This window comes from Rhinoraja longicauda, unplaced genomic scaffold (assembly GCF_053455715.1).
Source record: "Rhinoraja longicauda isolate Sanriku21f unplaced genomic scaffold, sRhiLon1.1 Scf000901, whole genome shotgun sequence".
Taxonomy (NCBI): domain Eukaryota; kingdom Metazoa; phylum Chordata; class Chondrichthyes; order Rajiformes; family Arhynchobatidae; genus Rhinoraja; species Rhinoraja longicauda.
The window spans coordinates 1-5,000 of record NW_027602117.1 but is presented as its reverse complement, the minus strand read 5'-3'; positions in this window follow the sequence as shown (position 1 = coordinate 5,000).

Genomic DNA, 5,000 nt, shown 5'->3' with positions numbered 1-5,000 from the left:
ATGCCAAGCCCATGCAAAGTCCAGTGGCCCAAGCAAACAAATAAGATAGATCTGGCTCGGCGTTCCTCATCTCCACATCGTCACCCAGCACGCCGACGCCCAATAACAATTCCCCCGCAAATTGTGCACCTCGAGCGGCAGTACTTTAAACGGCGCCGTCTTCGGCGTGGACGGCATGAACCAAGTCGGCAAGCATCGTCACCCAGCACACAGACGTCCACTAACAATTCCTCCCCCCTGCAAATTGCGCGCCGCGAACGGCAGTACTTTCAAGTATGCCGCCTTCGGCGGGGACATCGTGAACCAAATCGGCAGGCAGGCGTCGTCAGCCGGTCGACCGACCCCCAGTTGCATTGCCCCAACGGCCATTGTGCACTTCGAACAGAACAGTGCTTTTAAAATATTCCGCCTGCCGCGTGTACATCATGAAACAAATGGAAAGGACGAACCGGGCGTGCAACCGATGCACGGAGAGTGACAGGTCGTCAAGCAAGTCCGTGGCAATCCGTCGGCCGACTCGGCCGCGGCCAGCAGAGGCGTTTTGGCCCGGGCGCGCCGAACTTTGCGCGCCCTCGGTATGCGTAACACTAGCACATGCCTTCAAAACTCACTACAAAATAACCCCAAAGTATGCCGCCTTCCCCGTGGGCCTTGTTACCAATATCTTGCCCTGCTTCCTGATGCCCTTATGGGGTCGGCTCTGTTCTTGCAGAACCCTCAGGTGGTGCAGAGTCTGGGCCATTTTATCAATATCTTGCCCTGATTCCTGATGCCCTTATGGGGTCGGCTCTGTTCTTGCAGAACCCTGAGGTGGTGCAGAGTCTGCGCCTTGTTATCAATATCTTGCCCTGCTTCCTGAAACCCTTATGGGGTTGGTTCTGTTACAAAACCCTCAGGTGGTGCAGAGTCTGGGCCACTTTATAAATAACTCTGCCTGCATTAGGGTCAGGGTCAGGTGTTAGGGTTAGGGTTAGGGTTAGGGTTAGGGTTAGGGTTAGGGTTAGGGTTAGGGTTAGGGTTAGGGTTAGGGTTAGGGTTAGGGTTAGGGTTAGGGTTAGGGTTAGGGTTAGGGGTAGGGGTAGGGGTAGCGGTAGGGGTAGGGGTAGGGGTAGGGGTAGTTTGAACTACTGCCGCTCCAGGCGCGCACTGTGCGTGGGTAATTTTCAGTGGGCGTCGGTGTGCTGGGTGACGATGCCGCCCAGACTCTGCACCACCTGAGGGATCTGCAAGAACAGAGCCGAACCCGCAAGGGTATCGGGAAGCAGGGCAAGATATTGATAACAAGGCCCAGACTCTGCACCACCCGAGGGTTCTGCAAGAACAGAGCCGACCCCATAAGGGTATCAGGAAGCAGGGTGAGATAGTGACACCATTTGTAAAACCGGCAAATCCCACCCAGGAAACATTGCAAAAATTGGCCTCTAATGCTGGAACGTGGGTAAAGCCAAACAAACACGACACGTTTTAAAAGAACGTTACTAAAACAGCCTGGGATATGCCCATGACAAAGGATAGGCCGAACCTCACCAGAAAAAAAGAGAGGGAGACCACGGCAGAGCTGAGGGATAAACATGAGATGGTGATAAAACCAGCAGACGAGGGGAGCAGTAGGGTTACAAATTAATGTCAATATGGGGCCTGCTCCCACTGGGTAATAGACAAAAACATAGAACAGGGTGACAGGAGAGACTGGATAGCACAGAGGATAACCCGTGAGCGAAATAATGGGGTGTATGCAGTTCAATGTAAGGAGTGTACCTTACGGTACATAGGCGAAACAGGTAAAACAGCCTCAGCGGTGATCGACGTGTCAAAGAGGAGTCACAAAGACGGGCAAAATAAAGTGGTTGATTATAGACAATAGACAATAGACAATAGGTGCAGGAGTCGGCCATTCAGCCCTTCGAGCCAGCACCGCCATTCAATGCGATCATGGCTGATCACTCTCAATCAGTACCCCGTTCCTGCCTTCTCCCCATACCCCCTCACTCCGTTATCCTTAAGAGCTCTATCCAGCTCTCTCTTGAAAGCATCCAACGAACTGGCCTCCACTGCCTTCTGACTGAGGCAGAGAATTCCACACCTTCACCACTCTCTGACTGAAAAGGTTCTTCCTCATCTCCGTTCTAAATGGCCTACCCCTTATTCTTAAACGGTGGCCCCTTGTTCTGGACTCCCCCAACATTGGGAACATGTTTCCTGCCTCTAATGTGTCCAATCCCCTAATTATCGTATATGTTTCAATAAGATCCCCCCTCATTCTTCTAAATACCAGTGTATACAAGCCCAATCGCTCCAGCCTTTCAACATACGACCGTCCCGCCATTCCGGGAATTAACCTAGTGAACCTACGCTGCACGCCCTCCATAGCAAGAATATCCTTCCTCAAATTTGGAGACCAAAACTGCACACAGTACTCCAGGTGCGGTCTCACCAGGGCCCGCTACAACTGTAGAAGGACCTCTTTGCTCCTATACTCAACTCCTCTGGTTACGAAGGCCAACATTCCATTGGCTTTCTTCACTGCCTGCTGTACCTGCATGCTTCCTTTCATTGACTGATGCACTAGGACATCCAGATCTCGTTGAACTCCCCCTCCTCCTAACTTGACACCATTCAGACAATAATCTGCCTTTCTACTCTTACTTCCAAAGTGAATAACCTCGCACTTATCTACATTAAACTGCATCTGCCATGTATCCGCCCACTCACACAACCTGTCCAAGTCATCCTGCAGCCTTATTGCATCTTCCTCACAATTCACACTACCCTCCAGCTTAGTATCATCTGCAAATTTGCTAATGGTACTTTTAATCCCTCCGTCTAAGTCATTAATGCATATCGTAAATAGCTGGGGTCCCAGCACCGAACCTTGCGGTACCCCACTGGTCACTGCCTGCCATTCCGAGAGGGACCCATTTATACCCACTCTTTGCTTTCCGTCTGTCAACCAATTTTCTATCCATGTCAGTACCCTACCCCCAATACCACGTGCCCTAATTTTGCCCACTAATCTCCTATGTGGGAGCTTGTCGAAGGCTTTCTGAAAGTCGAGGTACACCACGTCCACTGACTCTCCCCTGTCAATTTTCCTAGTTACATCCTCAAAACATTCCAGTAGATTTGTCAAGCATGATTTCCCCTTCGTAAATCCATGCTGACTCGCAATGATCCTGTTACTGCTATCCAAATGCTCAGCAATTTCGTCTTTTCTAATTGACTCCAGCATCTTCCCCACCACTGATGTCAGACTAACTGGTCTATAATTACCCGTTTTCTCTCTCCCTCCCTTCTTAAAAAGTGGGATAACATTTGCTATCCTCCAATCCACAGGAACTGATCCTGAATCTATATAGAACATTGAAAAATGATCTCCAATGCTTCCACTATTTCTAGAGCCACCTCCTTAGGTACCCTGGGATGCAGACCATCAGGCCCTGGGGATTTATCAGCCTTCAGTCCCATCAGTCTACCCAAAACCATTTCCTGCCTAATGTGGATTTCCTTCAGTTCCTCCATCACCCTAGGTTCTCCGGCCCCTAGAACATTTGGGAGATTGTGTGTATCTTCCTCAGTGAAGACAGACCCAAAGTAACGGTTTAACTCGTCTGCCATTTCTTTGTTCCCCATAATAAATTCCCCCGTTTCTGTCTTCAAGGGACCCACATTTGCCTTGACTATTTTTTCCCTCTTCACGTACCTAAAAAAACTTTTGCTATCCTCCTTTATATTATTGGCTAGTTTACCCTCGCACCTCATCTTTTCTCCCCGCATTGCCTCTTTAGTTAACTTTTGTTGCTCTTTAAAAGAGTCCCAATCCTCTGTCTTCCCACTCTTCTTTGCTATGTTATACCTCCTCTCCTTAATTTTTATGCTGTCCCTGACTTCCCTTGTCAGCCACAGGTGTCTCTTACTCCCCTTAGAGTCTTTCCACCTCTTTGGAATAAATTGATCCTGCAACCTCTGCATTATTCCCTGGAATACCTGCCATTGCTGTTCTACCGTCTTCCCTGCTAGGGCCTCCTTCCAGTCAATTTTGGCCAGCTCCCGCCTCATGCCTCTGTAATCCCCTTTGCTATACTGTAATACAGACACTTCCGATTTTCCCTTCTACCTTTCCATTTGCAGAGTAAAACTTATCGTGTTGTGATCACTGCCTCCTAACGGCTCTTTTACCTCTAGTCCCCTTATCAGATCAGGATCATTAAAAACACTCACTCTATTGGCCGTGATTTAACCTAGCACACAGTGTTGCAAAGCCCATGCAAAGTCCAGTGGGCCAAGCAAACAAATAAGATAGATCTGGCTCGGCGTTCCACATCTCCACATCGTCACCCAGCACGCCGACGCCCATTAACAATTCCCCCGCAAATTGTGCACCTCGAGCGGCAGTACTTTAAACGGCGCCGTCTTCGGCGTGGACGGCATGAACCAAGTCGGCAAGCATCGTCACCTAGCACACAGACGTGCACTAACAATTCCTCCCCCCGCAAATTGCGCGCCGCGAACGGCGGTACTTTCAAGTATGCCGCCTTCGGCGGGGACATCGTGAACCAAATCGGCAGGCAGGCGTCGTCAGCCGGTCGACCGACCCCCAGCTGCATTTCCCCAACGGACATTGTGCACTTCGTACAGAACAGTGCTTTTAAAATATTCCGCCTGCCGCGTGGACATCATGAACCAAATGAGCAGGCAGGCATCATATCATATCATATCATACACATACAGCCGGAAACAGGCCTTTTCGGCCCTCCAAGTCCGTGCCGCCCAGCGATCCCCGTACATTAACATTATCCTATACCCACTAGGGACAGTCAGCCCCCAGCACAACGACGCCCCCGCTAACAATTCCCCACGCACATGGTGCGCTCGAGCTGCAGCACTTTAAAGTACGCCGCCTTCGGCGGGGACATCGTGAACCAAAGGAGCAGGCAGCCATGGTCACCGCCAGCACAACGACGGCGCCGCTAACAATTCCCCGCGCACCTTGTGCGCTCGAG